At 41.2% G+C, this 21,551-nt stretch overlaps 1 protein-coding gene across 12 annotated transcripts in view; it reads right to left on the reverse strand.

The window, feature by feature from the left end:
• Nucleotides 1-9,595, reverse strand: part of PRRC2C (proline rich coiled-coil 2C) — a 95,975-nt gene extending 86,380 nt beyond the window's left edge. For all 12 annotated transcript variants that reach the window (XM_025926198.2, XM_086693481.1, XM_086693478.1 and 9 more), the window contains exon 1: nucleotides 9,458-9,595. The gene's annotated coding sequence lies outside the window, so the exon portion shown is untranslated. The remainder of the gene's footprint in view (nucleotides 1-9,457) is intronic.
• Between the last annotated feature and the right edge of the window lie 11,956 nt (nucleotides 9,596-21,551).

Below are 21,551 nucleotides of genomic sequence, written 5' to 3' on the forward strand. Positions count from 1 at the left end.
AATTCTTACATTGAAGCCCTAACTCCCAACTTGACAGATGGTATGTGGAGATACAGGGCCTGTGGGAGATAATCAGGGTTAGCTGAGGTGATGAGGGTGGGGCCTCATAACGGAATTAAGCTCTTCCAGGAGGAGACACCAAGGCACTCTCCCAGCCACATGGAGACACACAGCTAGAAGGCGGCTGTGTGCGGGGCAGGAAGGGAGACCTCGTCAGAGCCTGATTATGCTTGGTCTTCAGCCTCCAGAACTGTGATAAATTCCTGTTAAGCCATCTAGTCTATGGTATTTTCTCATGGCAGCTGGAGCTGACAAAGACGGGATGTATCAACTCCAGAAGACAGCATTCTGTCTATAAAATTTTAAACTAAATTTTCCACTTAAAATAAAAGGGTCTTGCTCTGGGTAAGAAGTTGAACTAGTCAACTTCTAAGTTCATTTCCATCTCCAATTGTTATAACCACTTAGTGATCCTAAAGTTAGAGTGACATCAAATATTTTTAAGATCACATTTGCAGCTATCATAGAAAAGCTAAGAATACTACCATATGTTGAGTGCCTCTACTACAAATAGCACTACAGCATTAAAAATTATCATTTTTAAAAACAAAGTGTAATATAAATAAATCTGTTGGGAGTTCTAATCAGAATGGTAGAAGGGCTCAGGCTGTTCTTAGAAACTGAAACACGTGAATTAAGTTTCTAGGGCAGAATGCCCTAAGAATTAGAAAAGATACGCAGCTATTGAATCTTCTGTACCACAAATTACTGTTCTAGCAAAGTTATAAATCTGCACATCTACCATTTACTCAATGAAGTGATTCCCAGATCACTCTTTCTGACAACTTATAATATTTTTAAAGTGCTCGTATCACACAACTACTTCTCTTAAAACTGATTTGGTTAAAAAACAAAACTGATTTGGTTTAAATCCCAACTCTAACATTTGGTAGCTAGGTGTTTTCATAGCATAACTGTGGCATATGCATATTATTGGATAAGCATTTCCCTAGTCATTAAATATAATTCTGAACTTTATTTCCTCATCTGGGGGCTATATCCTCTATAGTCTACTGTGAGATTTAATTAACAAAGTGCGTATAAAGCTCTGAAAATGGTGTCTGGCACTTAATAAATGGGTAACAGTGTTTTCAAAACTTACACATTACAAATAAAAACCAAAGCATAAAAGCTTCTTAATTAACTTTTTTGCAAGCAAGTCTGTTGGATGTTATAGGAGAAAAAGAGAAGCATTCTCTTAAAGATGTTCATTTGACATCATGAACTATCCTAAACTTCAACGAAATGACACCATAAGGGTTGAAATTTCAAGTTTAAATTTGTAAGTGTAGAGAACCAGTTAGCACCCCTCCCTGCCAAGCACTGGCTCCACTCCTCCACCATTAAAACGTGTATCTTGAGACATGGAAGCCTACGCATCTTTCTCCTACTAACTTTATTCTTCCCATGTTTCCAATCTGTCATAAATATAACTACACAATAAAAAAATTTTCTGGTCAGGAAACCAAGCAATCAGCACTTGTAGGCTATTACTGACTTTTCTGTTCTGTTCCTCTTCTCTTTCTCCCTTCCTTCCTCTCTCTCTTCCTTTCTTTAAAATCTCTACACCTATCGTGGGGCTCCAATTCACAACCCCATGTATTAAGAGTCACATGCTCTTCCAACTGAGGCAGCTGGAGGTGCCTAATTTTTAATCCTTATTCAACAGCTCTTTCTTCAGCAGGAGAGATACTTTCTCTCCCCCCAATATCCAAAGAGTCCAAAGACTCTGGATCTAGGGTTGGGAGATATTTCATCTTTCTACATTCTGTATCCTAATTCTTGATGCAAGCTACATGGCTCCACACATATTAAAACTCACAGTGGTACACCAAAAGATCCAATTTTTATCTGAATTTCAAAAACTCATACAACAATATAACCAATCTCTACTCTGTCAAAAGCCTCATTTCAATAACACCTCTGTCCTTTAAAAACAAAATTTCTCAGGGCACTTGGGTGGCTCAGTCGGTTAAGCGTCTGACTTCCGCTCAGGTCATGATCTCAAGGTTCATGAGTTCAAGCCTTGTGTCGGGCTCTGCACTGACAGCTCAGAGCCTGGAGCCTGTTTCTGATTCTGTGTCTCCCTCTCTCTGTCCTTCTCCTACTCGTGCTCATGCTTGGTATGTATGTATGTATGTATGTATAAATAAATAAATAAAGCAAACATTAATAAAATTTTAAAATTTTAAAGTAAATGGACTCTTTCATCTTCCTAACCTTCAGAAGTTAATTTTATACCTCCTACATTGTGGCTTCTTCAGTTAAAATCCACATATATAGTCTGTTTCCCAGTTACTGGAAACATTTAATAAGCTACAATACTCACCTTTAAAATACACTAGATAAAGTGGATGAGTACTTGCCCAACTACTTAACCCATCTTAAAAAGTTCTAAGCTTTTTGTCTCTTGGTGACCATTTCTCCCGATTGTTTTTTATTCTGTTCTAAATGTATCCTGAATAGATCTCCCCAGGACCTTTTCAGAGCATCCACTGGCCTCCACAGGGCCTTTGTGCAAATAGAAAAACATATGCTTCTGGGGAGAAACAGGTACTCCTCTGGGTGAGGTGGTGATGCACGGGGAGAGAGGGGAGGAGTGAAAGCACGATTACTCCTGGGAGGCCTAGCCAGAGCACAGGACTCTGAAAGCAGAGCCTAGAGATTTCAGTCCTTGTTGTCTCCTTCAGCCCAGCACATTTGTGCAGCGCACAAACGGCACAACCACATAAAGCAGCCCTATACTTTCAGATCATTCACTAGGAAAGAGGGAAGAAAAGTCAATTATTAACTTCTCTAGCCACTCATTCTCCAGCTACATATGCATCCATCCCTTACCTTGCACACTCAAATATTTGGAGGGGATCTCTCAACATCAGAAAACCTATCCTCCCTTTACCTTTTTTAACTTTCTATCTTTCATGGTTCTCTTTTCTGTTTAAGTATGGTGAATGCTCATGTAATATCAAAGAATATTAAATTCAAAAGACACATGGAAACACATTTAATGTGATCTTTGCAACAATCCTCTGAGATAGGTGAAATGGAGATTTTCTTTATTTCACAGATGAATATACGGGTTTCCCCTGCTATGAAAGAGCAAAGCTTTCCTCTGAAACCTTGCATAAGCTGAAATGGCTACAGCAAAGAAACAATTACCATTAACTCATATGGAAAAATTTTTGTAGCATTCCCAGACCCAACAAATAACCTCTCTTAGGCTTTTCTGATCCCTTAGGAGCCATCCTGCTAACAAATTCACACACACACAAAAATAAAGTACAGATGTTGACAAACACAGTTCAAAGCCATGTCCCGATGCTACGTAGTTCCTGAAGGACATTGGTGGCATCACTCTCACTGCCTCTATAATGGCTCACCACTGAATGCTATTGTCACTTTTTGCTTTCTGTAAAAGTGAAAATCTTCTTCAGAATTCTTTCAGGGTGCCTGGGTGGCCCAGTTGGTTAAACGTCCAACCTCGGCTCAGGTTATGATCTCACAGCTCATAGTGAGTTTGAGCCCTGCGATGGGCTCTGTGCTGACAGCTCAGAGCCTGGAGCGTGCTTTAGATTCTGTGTCCCCCTCTCTCTCTGACCCGCCCCCCCCCCCCCCCCGCTTCTGCTCTGTCTCTCTCAAAAATAAAAAAAGTAAAAAAAAGTTCTTCCGGTTAGCAAAAGCAGGTACTAATGTATGTCTTTCATAAAAGCAAAGTGGGATATTACAAACTTTCAAAAAGCGGGGAATACCTGTACCTAAAATTTGAAGAAGCCATGTTACTTGCCTCTCAAGTTAACAGCAGGCACAAAGGACAAAACGTAGGTGACAAAAGGACTAAAACTAGGTGTTTTAACTCACAGTACAGAGCTCATATTGAGCATTCAAGTCGCCTAAAAATCAAGAAGTCTCACTACTTATTCCTCCCTGCTTAACCTTTCACTCTCATTACTCGATCTAAATTCTTTTAGGGTCACCAAAGATCTCTCAGCCAAATCCAAAGGCCACTTATATTTTTCTGAACTCTGCTCCATTTGGCTGTAATAATCCCCTTTTTTAGATTATTCTAAATCCACCCTGATTTCTGTGGTGACTTCCTCACTTATTCATTCTTGCCTTCCTTCTCTTCCCACAGATTGTCTTCGGTATCTTGCTACATTTCAGTCTTAAGCAAATACCTCCACTTTGCAGTTTATAATGGAAATGGTTGCCCCAAGGACATAGTCAAGGCTCTAATTTAGATCTCTTCTCCTGTAATGCTGCCATTCCCTGTGATGAATCCATTCCATCCTAGACTTTCATCACTTCTCGCCTTCATTACTTCTAACTGTTGCCTAATCCTATCCAGCATTCATTTGTTTTTCTTTTCTTTTTTTTTTTTTTTAAACATTTTTAAGTATTCTCTACACCCAACATGGGGCTCAAACTCACAACCCCGATCAAGAACTGTAAGCTCTACCAACTGAGCCAGCCAGGCTCAGTTTTGTGGTTATGTCCTGAAGAGTGGAATACAAGACTACTAATGGTGTATTAGATGATTTTAAATGGTCCGTAGAGGAATATTTAAAATTATGTTTATTTGGGGGCAGCCGGGTGGCTCAGTCAGTTAAGCATCCGCCTCTTGATTTCAGCTCACGTCATGATCTCACAGTTCATAAAATCAACCCCTGAGGTGGGCTCCGTGCTCAATGTGGGGCCTGCTTGGGGTTCTCTCTCTCCACCCCTCCCCTGCTCCCCACTTGTTCTCGCTCTCAAAATAAATAAATAAACATTAAAAATAAATAAAAATCAACTTTAAAAAATGTTTATTTTGAAACATGTTGAAGGGGGGGAAAAAACTAACACCAAGTAATCATGTATATTCTTTTAAATTCACTTACTTAGGGGTGCCTGGGCGGCTCAGCTGGATGAGCGTCCAACTTCGTTCGGCTCAGGTCATGATCTCAGTTTGTGAGTCCGAGCCCCGCATTGGGCTCTCTGCTGTCAGCACAGAGCCTGCTTGGGATCCTGTCCCCATCTCGTTCAGCCCCTCCCCTGCTCACTCTCTGTTTCTCTCAAAATAAGTGCACTTAAAAAAATAAATTCACTTATTTAAAAGACAGTAACTTGAATTAAAGAAAATATTAAAACAGAAGGTTTGAAGATCTTAAAAGACATGAATGTCTTAAGGTTGGGAAATACTGGCCACTGGGAAATCCATGTTGTATGGAAGTTACACACTTAGGCTCTGGGTCAATGATTCGAATCCCATATACTAACTAAGTAACTTTGAAAGAATTACTTAAACCTCTTTAAATCCCAGTTTACTAGTTGTGTAACAAGGACAAAATAATCTACCTCCTAGGCTTACTGTATAGATCAAAAAAGATAATCTACAAAATTACCTTAGCTCAGTGCTTAGCATGGAAAGTGCTCAACAAATATCAATAATTGCTATTATTCTTTTTTTTTTAATTTCTTTTTTAGTATTTGGTTTTTTTTTTTTTTTTTTTTTTTTTTGATAGACAGAGTGCAAGTGGAGGAGGAGCAAAGAGAGAGGTAGACACAGAATCTGAAGCAGGCTCCATCCAGGCTCTGAGCTGTCTGCACAGGGCCCAACATGGGGCTCAAACTCACGAACAGTGAGATCATGACCTGAGCTGAAGTTGGACACTCAACCGACTGAGCCACCCAGGCGCCCCAGTAATTGCAATTATTCTTGATCTCTCTTGGCCATCATGCCTTCACTTGTAATCAACTAGGCACCTGATCTATATTATAGACAATGTTCATATATGGATTTTCTGCCCCAAATTTCCCTTTTCTGCTTGTATGTCTTTATTTTTATCTTCTGGTATAAATCCAAAGATCACATGTCAACTTTTAACATTAATCCTTAAAACCGTGAGCATCTTGGCAGTAGGAACCAAAAGCCGTATTCCTCTGACTCACTATGCCTTACAAAATTAAAAGAATCTTTAACGTTTGTTGAATAAATCTAAATTTTAGAAAGGAAAATCGGATGCAAACAAATCTCACAATGCACAGTACATAAACATAAGCTATGTGAAAGCATCTTATGCTATTCTAATGGAGAGGTGGGTGGGGGGAGGGAATGACAGGGTACTATTTTGCTCTACTAAGATATCTATCAGTTGAATCTTAGTTGGTGGGTCTAGTCTTCTATTTTCTAATCTCATTCACTCAATAATAAAACCTAGGTATATGCCAACCACCATACAAGGTGTGGAAGATATGGAAACAGTCTAGTAAAGGAAAACACACTAATATTGGAACACAGACAGGTAAAAAGAAAATTACTACATAATATGCTACATAAATAATACCCAAGTGTTGTTTTTTTTTTTATACTAGATGTGCTCCACAAATGTTAACTACATCCCATCCTCCCTTAAGGCAGAGCACCTAGGGGTGAGAACATTACATCACATTGACAGTAATAATTTTATTGCTATCTTGTGTTGACTCTACGTATACTAACCATATAAAAGTTTTTGTCTGCCAACTAGACAACTGTTGAAATTCAGTAATTGTTTGATCTGATTTGCCGGCAAACATGTACACATACAGGCCCTAAAACATGACTGGCATTCTGTTAATCTAGAGCAAAATGACGGCTAATGTAACTGGTGAAAAGATCAGTTTATATTTAACCTTTCTGGGACTGGGAAAAAACACTACAGAAAATACATTGAAGTTACCCTCTCGAGAATATTTTCACCCACAAAGATGTCCTGACTGACGCATCAAAGGCTTTATTGAGAAATTTAAAATGTTATGACTCAGAAAACTAACATTAATTCTCAAGCTTCTAAACAACAGTTAACAGTTAACATAGACGGAGATAAGCTATCATTGCGTTACCCTATTCATAAACTGATTCTCACTTTGCTGAAAGTGTATTAGTCATAACTCAGTGAGACACAACTTCTGGATCTCCTTCACTGTAAGAACAGGATTTGTACCAATTTGTGTAACATTTTATCAATCATCAATCCTTGTCTTACACAAATTTGGCATAAACAGCATCTGAAACAGAAGTTACTCAACTGGCTTACAAATTGAAGTGGGGGGGGCAAGAGGAAACCACTTGGGGGGAGAGGGGGATATAATATAATCTTCAAAGACATTTTACCAATACGGGTGGTGGGGTGGCATTAAGGGTAAGGGAGGGAATGAATCAGAACTTCTGTATTTTCAGCTGTGCTCAACATACTGAACCCAGGGTTACTGACTGTAGAGCATGAAGAAATCTTTAAGAACAAAATCTAGCACGTAAGTGTAAAAAGAAAAACTATTTAAATACACAAAGAATATATACTCCATTCTAAGAATATACAGATTACTTACTGTTTATGCCAATATTCTGCCAGTCTACTATTAGTTGGCCTTTTACTGTATCCTGAGCACAGTAACAAGCCGTTTACACACATGATCTTTGTTAATCCTGCAGCAAACCTTAGAGGGAAGTACTATTATCATCACCTCCATTTTACAGATGAGGAAATATTCTACCAACAGTATAGGCCAGATCTCAAAATTTAAAGATTATGTCATACTACCTAGTCAAGGGTTTTAACCAACTGGCCTTTACTAGAAAAGGGGAGAAAAATTAGCTTCTATCCCATCCCCAAAGTAGTTACAACCATTTTTTTTTAACCTTGCAACACTTTCACCATTGTGTGCAACAATGTTTCTATACTGAAATCAAGCAAAAGAAAAAACTAGGTTAACAATGCTACATCTTCAGTTACCACAGTTCCTAAAATTACAAGAAACAGGGAGGCAGTTTGATGGCTTTACAGCATCCCCTTTCGATTTAGACAGTCTGGGTTTGAATCTCTACCGCAACACGGTAACTGCCTGTGACCTTGGTCACATTAATATCTCTGATTTTATCTCATCTGTAAAATGGGGATGATAATAAGAGCACCTCCCTCAAGTACCGGCTGTAAGATGAGAAAAGATAATGTATGTAAAGAGCTCGTTACTGTGCTCAGTACACAGTAAAAGGTCAACTAATGGTGGAGGGAAAACAGCCACATATGTAAGCTCACCAAACCAAAATATACAAGTAAAAAGCCTGCATTCTGACAAGCCCACTATAAAAAATCAAATTACTATTTGACCACACGCCAAAGACAAAATTCAAAGTCAATCCATTCCTAATTTTCTTAGAGGATCAATGCATTTGAGGTGGGCCAGAAACGATGCTGCAGTGCATCTGACACACACCTAAAAATGGCTCCAGTCGGAGTAGCATCTTAATCACCACCAGAGGAGGTTAAATCTACTTTTTAACAAATGCTGGAGTTAGGCTCGGTGGGCGCTTAAGTATCACGCCATCGTGGTTATTTGCAGGAGGAAGCTATCAAGCACTGGATCAAGAATGCTGATTTTTCTGGTGCATTCCAAAGGAAAACCTTCCAGCACAAGCCGCCTACCGTACAATTCCAAGGACCCTAGCGAGGTATGAATCTACGAGCCTAGGCTGAAGATCAGCCAATGCAGAAATCCGGGCGGCTTCGGGAGCCAGCAAACATCAGGCATGTTGGAAATCTCAAACAAATCTCAAATCAAGTCAAAACAAATATGCATCCCTTTAAAGGAACTAGACGCATTCCTCTCGGGCAAAGGAACAATTTATCAGTGTTCCCATTGGTCCCCATGCCCTTTTCTGCAAGTCCTGAAGTGGGGCCTTTACCGTAACACCAGTAACATTAACGCTATCTCAAAGAGAGAGAGCTGCAGAGTGGGATTCACTACGCAGGTCAGGGGATGGCGAGGCCTGGGGAACGAAATGACTACCAAATCGTCGTCTGGAGTTGGGGCTGCACGTCCCTAGCGGAAGTAGGGTTGGTCCAGATTCCCCCAAGCGCCTCTCACCGAGTCAGGTCTTTAGCCCGGTCTCTCTCACACAGTGCTCGCTGCAAATTCCACCCTAACTACACACGGAAAAGAAGTAGGCAGTAAAGGCCCCAGATGAGCCCTTGAGCTGTTTGGGGGACGCTTCCCACACGTTAGGAAAAAAGCCATTATCCCAAGGACGGGAACCCCCTTCGTTTAGCCGGCTACACGAGTAATCCCCCCGCGGGGCCTGAGCGGGGACCGGGTGGGAGAGAGACCGACGGCTCCGGAACTCCCGCTGCAGACCACATGGGGCGGGTCTGACTCCGGTTTCCCGCTCCCCGACCAGGAGGCCGAGACTTCCCCCAGACACAGACATGATGAGAACCAAAGAGAAAGCGGGGGATGGCTCGACCCCAGGCCGTCTCCCAGCGGCTCCCCAGTCTCTGCCCGCCAGGGCCGGGGTGCGCTCCCACGCCCCAGGCGGCCCCCCGCCAGCCCACCCCGATGGGGCCCGCTTTGATCACAGCTCCTACGCCCTCGCTTTCCTTACCGGCCAGGGCGAGTGTCAAGCGGAGTGTGTCTGCGCACTTCGAGAGTCTCTGCCGCGCTCTGACCGAGGGAAGGGGAAGGGGAGGCGAGGGGTGGGGGGGGATGGAAGGACCACCCGACCGGGGAAGCCGAAGCTGCGGATGGACAAACCGCCAAAGCACTTTCGCTGCTTCCCGAGAGGGAGAGAGCGAGCGAGAAAAAGAAGCAAGATGGCGGCTAGCCAGCCCCTACGTACTACGTCATGCCGCGGCGTACGTAAGGCAAATCTCCGCAAGACCGCCCACCGGCGCAGAGACGGCCCGATCACGTGAGGCCTCCGTGGCGGCCCAACCCCGGCGGAAGGCGACGGCGCCTCCTGCTGGAAGGAGGGAGTTCCTGCAATCGGGGTTCCCGCCGCGGGGTAAGGATTTGCAGGAGCTCTCTCCAGGAATTCTGGAAGAGGCCAAGATTGTACACTGATAGGCCTCAGGGAAGGCAGCACTCTTGTAAGTGGTGGATGCGTGTGTGAATTGGTTCAACCGACAGTCTGGCACTACGTATCAACAGTACATTATGCATAATCTTTAACCTTGGTGTTTGACAGTATCTTGATATTTTCCAGAAATATGAGTACACAGTATTCATAATACCAAAAGCTGTCCGTTGACAAGAGATAAATAAATGCATTATGATACATCCATATAATGGACTATTCTGAAGCCATTAAATTCAGATTAATACTTAATGATCAGGGAAATGCTTATGCCCTAATATATTTATGCTGTAACTATGCTAGAAACACACACACATACACATATTCATTGAAAAGAATAAAAAATGTACTCTGGATGTTAATAATGGTAATGTGAACAATAGTTTTCTTAGGGCATTCAGATTTTTAAAAAAGATTTTATGTGTGCCTTTCTATAATTTCCATATTTTATCATCACAAATCAGTTTTAATGTGTAATGAAAACTTTGTGAGTCATAATATTGTTATGGACACAAATGATAAATATGTGCACACATATAGTGTATATAGTGTGTGTGTAACTGTATATGGTATTGTGTTAATTTAAGTTTCATAAAGCATTACATATTTTTTTAGGTTTTAGAATAAAACAAAAACATGTTTTGCTAAGTGCTATGTCATATGGGTAAGTTACTTAATATCTCTTTGATTCAGTTTTCTCGTGTAAAATGGAGGCAATACCTACTTCTATCTGTGTCAACTATACTTCAGTTAAAAAACACAATAAAATGTTTTAAAAATTAAAAAAAATTTTTCTTCCACAAAAAATAAAAATACCTACTTCTCAAGTTTGTGTTATTTACTCACCAAATATGTATTGAGCACCTACTGTCTATGCTAGGTACTGGGATATAAAGGTATAGAACAATTAAGACATTGGCCCTGGGGCACCTGGGTGGCACAGTGAGTTAAGCGACCGATTCTTGATCTCAGCTCAGGTCTTGATCTCAGCGTGGTGAGTTCAAGTCCTGTGTGGGCTCCTTGCTGGACATGAAGCCTACTTAAAAAAAAAAAAAAAAAAAGACCTTGGTCCTAGGCAACAGTCTAGTGATACAGATCAAATAATAGGTTTGGATATGTGCAACAAAAGAAACAAACAAGATATCAAGATAAAGAATAACCAGGAAGAAGGGCAGGGGGAATTTATTTTAGAAAGTGTGGTCCCTGAGTACTTTTCTGAAAAGGAGCCACTGAAACTGGGACCTGAATGACAAGAAGAAGTGGTAATGCAAACAGTAGGTGGAAAAGTGCTCTGGACCAAGTGAACTGCAATTGCAAATGCCCTGATCTGGGAAAGAGTTTGGAATGTTCTAGAAACTAGGAGAGGCATATGTCTGGAACTTAGTTAAGAGAGTGACACAAACAAGATGAGACTGGAAGGAGAGTCGAAAGCCAGATTCAGAGGAAGCTAGGTTAGGGAGTTCAGAAAGAATGTCACCTAGGAGCAGTGAAAAGCCATTTGAAGGTTTTAAGAAAAGGAGCCACAGGATCTGATTTTACATTTTAAGGAGATCACCAGTAACTGCTGAATGAAGAGTGTGAAAAACAGATTGTGGGGAGGCAAGAAGGGAAGCAAGGAGCTCTACTAGGCAGTAATGAAGTAATTACAGTGGCGAAGAATGATAGTGGTCTGGACTAAGATGGAGGCTGTGAACTTGGAGAGAAGTAGACAGATTTGGCACATATTTTGGAGCAAAAATATACTCGCTTGTGGGAAACGATCACTTCTCCATGTAGGGAAAGAAGAAAAGAATCAATGACAACAGATTGACGGCTTGAGCAACTGGGTGAATGACAGCAGCGTTTATAGAGATTATGGTGTTGGAAGAGGGGAGGAAAACCATTTGGCTGGTAGAGCAATATTAAAAAGAAAAACTGGGGCTGAGCCCAGGTAGCTCAGTCAGTTAAGTGTTCGACTCTTAATTTCAGTTCAGGTCAGGATCTCACGGTTTGTGGGTTGGAGCCCCAAATCAGGCTCCTGGTGGAGCTTGATCCCAGAGATTGTCTCCCTCTCTCTCTGCCCCTCCCCTGCTCGCGTGTATGAGTGCACGCACATGCACACATGCACACACATGCTCTCTCTCTTTCTCTCATTCAAAATAAATAAATAAACAAACAAACAAACAAACAAATAAATAAATAAATAATTTTTTTTAATTTAAAAAGAAAAATTGGAAAGGGGCACCTGGGTGGCTCAATCGGTTAAGCGTCCAACTTCAGCTCATGTCATGATCTCGCAGTTCATGAGTTCAGGCTCCGCATTGGGATCTATGCTGACAGCTTGGAGCTCGGAGCCTGCTTTGGATTCTGTGTATCCCTCTCTCACTGCCCCTCTGTCACTCTCACTCTCTCACACTCAAACATGAATAAACATTAAAGAAAGAAAGAAAGAAAGAAAGAAAGAAAGAAAGAAAGAAAGAAAGAAAGAAAGAAAGAAAGAAAGAAAGAAAAGGAAAGAAAGAAAGAGAAAGATTGGGAAAGATTAAATTTTGGACATATTAAATTTGAGGTGTTCATGTAATGTCCAACTGTGGATCAAATATGCAGTTGACACGCATATCTAGAGAGCAGTTGACACGCATATCTAGGGGGGAAGTCAGCATCGGAGAGAGAGAGTTGAGTCTCACAGACATGGGTTTCATACATGTACACATGTATTTCATAGACATGTGTTTAAAGTGGTGGAAGCAAGTCAGATCCCCTAGGGAGAGAGTAGGGAAAGAAGGAAAAATGACCAGCTCTACAGAACAGCAATATGTAAAGGTCAGGTGGAGGCAGAGAACTTAGAAAAGAAAACTGGGGAGAAGCCAGAGAACTGGAAAACCTGAAGATGATGATGTCACAGAAGCCAAGAGAGGAGGGGATTACAAGATGGCGTGAGCACTCACATATGTTAAATGCTGCTGAGAAGTCAACTCATATGAAGAAGGAGCCAGAAGTATCCACTGTGTTTGGCAACATGGAGGTTACTGGTATCTTTTACAAGAAGTTTTGGTGGAGTTAATGAGGCCAGAAAGTCATAAGATAGTGAGCTGAAAAGGACATAGATGCTGAGAGAGTGGAGACTACGGATAAACAATTATTTCCAGAACTTGAACTTCGCCATAACAGAAAAACAGCTATAACTGGAGGGAATGTGGAGTAAAAAGAGACATTAAAAAAAAAGTTTTTAAGTTTACTTACCCATTCTGAGACAGAGAGAGCGAGCGGGGGAGGGGCAGAGAGACAGGAAGAGAGAGAATCAGAATTCTCTGTTCAGCTCTTTGGTATAGCTACTGAGAAAATAGATTCACCAATGCTGGGTTTGACTAGGCAAGTATGATGTAGGGAAGTGATCATATTGAATTTGAACATATAGTGGGTGTGTGGTAAATGCAAACTTGTGTCCACTTTATGAATTACATATGGTATATTTTAAATTCAAAAATTCCCTGCCACTTCTTCTGGTCTGAGCTGTCTTCCCCACCAATATGGTCAAGGAATTGTCACTGTAGCAATGTTAGAATAAAATAATAAACAGAGGTAAATCACAAGCACACCCCTCCATTGATATCAACGGTCCTTTGAAATGGAAAAGTTTGGCTGATAATATGCTCATTGCTGGGGGAAGGCCTACTGACTGTCCCCAAGAGGACAGGGAAGCCTTACCTCGGTGAATTTTTCCCAACCCTCCAGGATCCGGCCTAGAGTACTTTAGTCTCAGAAATACGTTTCTTCAGCAACATAAAACAGCTTCAGCCATCAGATGAATTTACATTAACCAAGGTCATGAGAATGATACATAGATCCAGAATATTAATTTATTAATTTTCAATGTATATACCTGAAGACTCAAGACTGCAAAGCCAGTGAATTTTCTATGTAGACAAACCTACTCAGGAAACCTAAGGCATTATCAATCAGAAGGCTGCTTGATGGGCACAGATTCAGAACAAGTAGGGTTATGCGTATAGATTATTCTTGATTCACCTATCTGCATGACAGGATGATTTTGTCCCAAAGATGGAAATACTTAATTTCCAATGGTTGCAACTTTCTACATTGATCTCCAATACAGTAGGGACATCCTGGCATGCTATTGATTTGAGCTGCTTCTCTCCTTGACAGCACTTGGATGGGCACTGGCCCCGAAGTGCCTTGGATGCTTCTTTCTCTGTTTCAATGGCTACTCAAACCTCTTAGCAATATTCTTTCAATAAAAATCAAGTTACAGTCAGGTCAGGCCAGTTTGTGTTTTAAAGGTGACTTTGCTTACTTCTGGTCTTATCCATTGTGTGTCATCTTAAAGTTTAGCTCTCAGTCTCTTCTGTCTCTTCCGTCTTCTGTCTCTTACTTCCAATATCTTGGGGAAGAGTCTTCTGTCTTCTGTCTCTTACTTCCAATATCTTGGAGAAAATCTGACTGAAATCTCTAGGTATTGGTACAATGTCCAAAGCCAAATAATATTCTTTTAAAATGTGTTTTGTTTTGGGAGTGCCTGGGTGGCTCAGTTGGTTAAGTGTCCGACTTTGGTTCAGGTCATGATCTCACAGTTCATGAGTTCGAGCCCTACGTTGGGCTCTGTGCTGAAGGCTCAGAACCTGGAGCCTTCTCCAGATTCTGGGTCTCCCTCTCTCTGACCCTTCCCCTGCTCACGTTCTGTCTTTCTCTCTCTCTCTCTCTCTCTCTCTCAAAAATAAACATTAAAAAAATTTTTAATGTACTTTGTTTTGAATTATTTGCATCTCTCCTAACGCCCCTTCAGCATAGGTAAATTTGTCATTAATGGAAATGTTCTCATGACAGACTGAATGAAACTTGTCATTTAATTTCCAGTTTTGATTTGTAAAAATTAATTTGGGGGCTACATGATCAAATTGCCAATTGATGGTATGCAACCAAGCAAACTGTTTCTTACTCAAAACAAATTGTCCAAACAATGTGACCTATTTCCTTTGTGATTGCCCAAGTCTTATTTGCTAGTGTTTTTATTGAGTTTCTACCCTTGTCATTGAGATTGATTCTATAAACCTAGAGGCACTGAAGATTTATGAGATGTTTGGTAAAAAATAAAAGAATCAGTTACCATATCATGCTTTATTAGTAGTAGTGTTTCCTAAAGTTTTGCGTGCACATGACAATTTTGGTTTCTTTTCACCAATGGTCCAGCATATCATCTAGTAAAACTGTGAAACATTATAATCCTGATGTAATGAAAGCTATAGTAATGTAATCTCATTTTTTTAACTTCAATAGATATTGAACTTTGTTAGTAAAGAAAAATATTGCCAGTGCCTCAAAAAATTACCTTTTGTCAACTTGTAAAAGGTTATATGCTAAATATAGTATATATGCCATATATAAAATATTGCATTAAATGTAAACTGGAATAAATATTTTTGTTTTGTTATCAGTCTATTTTTTGAGGGGAGTGGGGCAAAGGGAGAGGGGAAAAAAGAGAGAGAGAGAAAGAGAGAGAGAGAGAGAGAGAATCTTAATCAGGCTCCATGCTCATTGTGGAGCCTGACACGAGGCTCAATCTCATAACACTCAGACCACAACCTGAGCCTAAATCAAGTCAGATGCTCAACCGACTGAACTAACCAAGCACCCCAGTCTATTTTTTTTTAATTTACTTTTTTTTTTAGTAATCTCTACACCCAACATGGGGCTCAAACTCATGATCCCAAGATCAAGAGTTGCATGCTCTAATGACTGAGCCAGCCGGGCGCCCCCATCAGTCTTTTATTATTATTAATTGGCTCAACCAACCCTTCTTATAATGTAATAAAAGTACAATCTGGTTAAAAGTGTTATTCATTTATCACAAGTCCTTTGTTAATGACATTTGAATTAACTGGAACATGCTGTCCACCTGAAATTTCCCCAGATTTTTCTTAGCTAAGAGAAGAAACTAAATTCTTGGAGCAGTGGACCCGTCAGGAAGGTATAGTGTTGTTAACGAACACAGAACAATATTTGGGAGCACAGGGAAGAAGGGAGGGAAAGTGAAAGGAGATGGAGAGAACAGACCTGCCGAGCTCACAGTTTTGCCTGAGGCTGGAATTTCACCCAAGTCAGGAAGTGAGTAATGATAAGGGACAAGAATCTAGAGACAAACGGGAAAGAGGGTGGGTCTAGGGAATGTAGAGCAGAAAAGGTTAAAAAGGAAAGTAGCCAGGGGGCAACTGAAGATAGAGAATAGGGGATGTCTTAACTTGTTAGCCCAGAAAATAGAAACTTGACATCTTGCTGATGGATGTACAGTGCTCAATAATTACCTCTAAAATTGTAACACTGGCAGCTGCTTGTAGCACTTCTCAAAGTATAAGTCACTTTTTTCCCCTGCCCAACCAATTGTATATACAGTGTACAAATGAGGGGCTCCTGGGTGGCTCAGTCAATTAAGTGTCCGACTTGGTTCAGACCATGATCTTGTGGTTTGTGAGTTAAAGCCCGGCACCGGGTTCTGTGCTGACAGCTCAGAGTCTGGAGCCTGCTTCGAATTGTGTGTCCCTCTCTGCCCCTCCTCTGCTCACACTCTGTCTCTCTCTCTCTCTCTCTCAAAAATAAATAGACATTAAACAAAGTTTATAATGTATAAATGAAACCACACAGTTTCAAATGTTTTATTGCTCCATAGTAATTAAGAGAAGTGATATGGATAGTACATTTCTTTGTTAGCACTGGGACGAAGTATTTGTTTGCTTTATTTTTAATCGACGCATAGTTTCACACACAATATTATATTAGTTTCAGGTGTACAATATAACAATTCAACATTCGTATATATTATGAAATGCTCACCTTGATAAGTGGAGTTGCTACCTGTCACCATACACAAGTATTACAATATTATTTATTCTATTCCTAATGCTGTACTTTTCATCACAGTGATTTACTTATTTTATAACTGGAAGTTTATACCTCTTAATCCCCTTCATCTATTTTGCCCATCCCCCTACCCCGCCTCCCCTCTGGCAACCACCAGTTTGTTCTCTCTATTTATGAGTCTGTTTCTGGTTGTTTGTTAGTTTTGTGGATTCCATGCGTAAGTTAAATCACATGGTATTTGTCTTTCTGTGTCTGACTCATTTCATTTGACATAATGCCCTCTAGGTCCATCCGTGTCATGGATGGCAAGATTTCATTCTTTTTATATGGCTGAGTAGTATTCCATTATATGTATGTATGTATGTATGTATGTATGTATGTATACACACACGCAGACCCCTCCCCCCCACATCTTTTCCATTCATCTATCCATGGACACTTAGATCGCTTCCATATCTTGACTATTGTAATTCTTCACTTTTAGGCTTCTTACAGAAAAGAGACTTCCATGTGTTACAAAGTATCTGCCACCCATGCCTTGGTCAGGGTTTGTTTCTTTGTATTCTCCGTTCTTATTTCTGCTGGGTTTAATTAAACAGTGATTTCAGAATTATTTGAGTTGCTGAGTCTCAGTGAGATGATTGCTTTAAGTGGGAATTCATAGTACAATACTCCAGGGATTGGAGTTAACCTTAAGGGAAGAGTCATAATAGGAAGAAGAAAGAAGAGGAACAGTGATTGAAAGAATTGAGAAAAAGCTTCCAAAGTACTTAAGAGGCTGGGTATATTGCAGTGAAATGAACCTCTCTTCATTTCAGTCAGTATTGCCCATGTGAAATTTTTAATTCAAAAGTCTTAATCATTGTAATGATTAATAAAATTGTGCTACCTTTTAGGCTACGTGTAACCAGGACACTTGTCCAACTTAGAGAAGATGCTGACAGGGTAGACGATCAATCATTCCAGTTTACATGAAACTGTCATGGTTTTATTTATTCATTTTTAAATTTTTTATTTATTTTGAGAGAGAGAGAGAACACAAGCTAGGGAGAGGCAGAGAGAAAAGGAGAAAGAGAATCCCAAGCAGGCTCCACACTGTCAGCACAGAATTTGATGTGGGGCTTGATCTCCCGCGAACAGTGAGATTATGACCTGAGCTGAAAATCAAGAGTCGGATGCTCAACCAACTGACCACCCATGTGCCCCAAGACTGTCATGGTTTTAGTCCTGAAGATCCCATGACCCAGTACACTTCTCAGCCTGGGGCAAATAGGACAGTTGGTCACCGTCTGCTAGCTACAAGGAAGTGGACGCAAGGATCTTAATTCCAAGCTTCTTCCACATTGAAATCTCCATTGGGTCCCTATTATCTGCCTGAGAAGATATCCTTACTGAAGACCACTAACAGAAATGGAGCCTTGTCTGAGACCAGAGAAGATTCTTTTAATCCTGGGGGTTCGTGAAGCGGCAGAAAACTCGGAAGTTAGTCCTGAAGAGCCCCCTGGCAACAAGTGGACACATCATCGTTGTGGTGCTCACCTGGTTGTCATGGGTACATTAACCCTTTCTATCCTGTTCCAGCTGCCAGTTATCTAATGCTTATGGGGGCCAGCCGCGTGCTAAGTCATTTCCATTGCACACATCATGTAACCTGGCAAACTGCAATACAGATTATAAACCTGAAGTTCCAAGAGGTGAAATGGCTCGCTTTGAGCTCACGGTGCCCATCAGCGCAGAGCTGGTGTTTGTACTGAGGTCTAACTTCGAACAAAGCTGATGCCCTCATCCACTCTGCCGTCTCCCACGTTGCCTGAAAACTGCATGTTCTCTCTGACCTTTCATTTAAGGTCTCTATCTCTTCATCACTTGCTCTATGACCCGGAGGTTTGGTGACTGATGCTGTCGACTAGACCAGGCTCTTTCACATGGAGCATCGTACTCCGTGACTGGTGCTGGTGGAATCTCCCTCTACTCAGGGGCAGAGGGTGATTTCAAGTGATTCTTTAAAAACCACAAAAAGAACAAGCATGAACCAATACTACGCGTTGGTACAAGATCAATAACAATGGCAAGAAACCCTGTTGCTAGAGTACTGATTTAGAAAGTGAGCTAAGTCACTGTTCTTAAAATTCCAGTTGAATTGACAATTCAGCAAGGCATTAATTATTTATCTAATTTTATCAGTGCTATGAAATGAGGACATAATGGGAAAGCATTGAAGCTTACATAATACCATGCAAACATAAATTCTAGTTATTAGCTTGGCGTTTTGAGCTTTATCCAAGGTCAAAGGATAAGAGAAAATTTGGTCTCAGCATCATGATTTTTTTTCAGCACCCCAAGTTGCAAAAGGTAAGCTTTTCCCAGAAACAGGGGAAAAAGATATCTTTAGTGAGCTGCAGCCTGCTGCGTCTTCTCTAGCAGTGTGACCTCTGAGCCAATCAGCCAGACCCCGGTACTAGTTGAGGTTTTCAGAGCTTAGCAGGAAGAAAGACATTGTTAACAAATCATAACTATTATCATCTTATACTAGAAAAAAATTTTCTCAAGTCACCCTAGAAGGAATTTGGCTTTAAAGAATTGGCATCAATGGGGCACCTGGGTGCCAACTTCAACTGGGGTCATGATCTCAAGGTCGGTGGGTTCCAGCCCCACGTCGGGTTCGTGCTGAGAGCTCAGAGCCAGGAGCCTGCTTTGGATGCTGTGTCTCATTCTCTCTCTGCCCCTACCCCACTTGTGCTCTGTCTCTCTCTGTCTCTCAAAAATAAATGTAAAAAATTTTTTAAAGAATTGGCATCAAGGGCACCTGGGTGGCTCAGTCGGTTGAGCGTCCGAGTTCAGCTCAGGTCGTGATCTCACAGTCTGTGAGTTCGAGCCCTGCCTCAGGCTCTGTGCTGACAGCTCAGAGCCTGGAGCCTGCTTTCAGATTCTGTGTCTCCCTCTCTCTCTGCCCCTCCCACCACTGCCCCCCTCCCCCATGCTCTTTCTCTCTCTGTCTCTGAAAAATGAATAAACCTTAAAAAAATAATAAAAAAAAAAGAACCGGCATCAATCTTAGAAGTAAGCATTGCATAGAAATTTATTAGGTCACAGAAGTGATCTAGTGACAGGGAAGAGTTCACCTTTTTCTAAGTGGATCACAGAAAATAAATGGAATAGAAATTCTTTTCTTTTTTGGAATAAGAATTCTTTTTCAAAGCTTTTTTTATTTTTTGAGAGAGGGGGGAGCGTGAGTGGGGAAGGGGCAGAGGGAGAGGAAGAGAGAGAATCCTAAACAGACTCCACACCCAGCAAGGAGTCCCACGAGGGGCTCAGATCTCACAACTGTGAGATCATGACCTAAGCTGAAGTCAAGAGTCTGACACTTAACCTACTGAGCTGCTCAGGCACCCCTGGAATAGCAATTCTTTTTAAATTTTTTTTAATGTTTATTTATTTTTGAGAGAGAGAGAGAGAGAGAGAGAGAGAGAGAGCTCAAGCAGGGTAGGGGAAGAGAGAGAGGGAGACACAGAATCCAAAGCAGGTTCCAGGCTCTGAGCTCTCAGCACAGAGTCTTACACAGGGCTTGAACCCACAGACTGTGAGATCATGACCAGAGCCAATTTGAACCCTCAACCGACTGAGCCACCCAGGCACCCCTGGAATAGCAATTCTTAATGCATTACTCAAATTGTGTATTTGCTATTTGTAAACATCATGTCATATATCATAAGTCTGCAATATTTTATTTTATTTTATTTTATATGTTTTTTGATTGTTTATTTGTTTTTGAGAGAGAGAGAGAGAGAGGAGGAGGAGGAGGAGGGGCAGAGAGAGAGGGAGGCAGAGAATCTAAAGCAGGTTCCTTGCTGTCAGCACAGAGCCCAACCCGAAGCTCCATCTCACGAACCAAGAGATCATGACCTGGGCTGAAATCAAGAGTAGGACGCTTAACCGACTGAGCCATCCAGGTGCCCCAACTGCCTTTGAATAAAGACAAAAATCTTTCTCTGAAGGCTTGGTTTGATCCCCCACTCACCTTTCCAGCTTCTTCTGGCTGGCCTCTATTTCTAGCCAGGGAGGATTGGATTTTCACCAAGTTTTGTGTTGCCTTGCCCCTCTTCTTCAGGGCCTTTGCCCATGCTTTGTCCTTTCCTTCTACTACTCTTTTCTCTGTTTTTACCCCTGCTTTTACATATTCTTCACTGTGAATGAATATTTTATTTTTTAATTAAAAAATTTTTTAAATGCGTATTTATTTTTGAGAGAGAGAGAGAGAGACAGAGACAGAGACACAGGGCACGAGCAGAGCAGGGACAGAGAGACGGAGATGCAGAATTTGAAGCAGGCTCCAGGCTCTTAGCTGTCAGCACAGAGCCCAACGCGGGCGGGGCTCAAACTCACGAACTGCGAGATCATGATCTGAGCTGAACTCAGATGTTCAACCGACTGAGCCACCAAGGCGCCCCTGTGAATGAATATTTTAAATAATCACTAATGAATGGTTATTCTTACTTTTTGTCAGGTTCTATGCTTTGTATACATTGTATCTCTTCACCCTTACAAAACCTATAATTGGTATTATTGTCCTCATTTTGCAGGTAAGGAACTATGACTCACCCAAAATCAAGCAGGTATGAAGTGAAGTTGTTCAGTTTAGGATTCATTTGCTGCTGAATCCTTAGACCAAGATAAATTCCCGGTTCCAGCCTCCTGGGAAACAGCCTCCAGTTTTCCTATAGAATATACATTGCATTCACTATTAAAGTCTGTTTTCCCAATTAAACCGGAA

This window comes from Puma concolor, chromosome E4, assembly GCF_028749965.1.
Source record: "Puma concolor isolate L17-30 chromosome E4, mPumCon1.1.hap2, whole genome shotgun sequence".
Taxonomy (NCBI): Eukaryota; Metazoa; Chordata; class Mammalia; order Carnivora; family Felidae; genus Puma; species Puma concolor.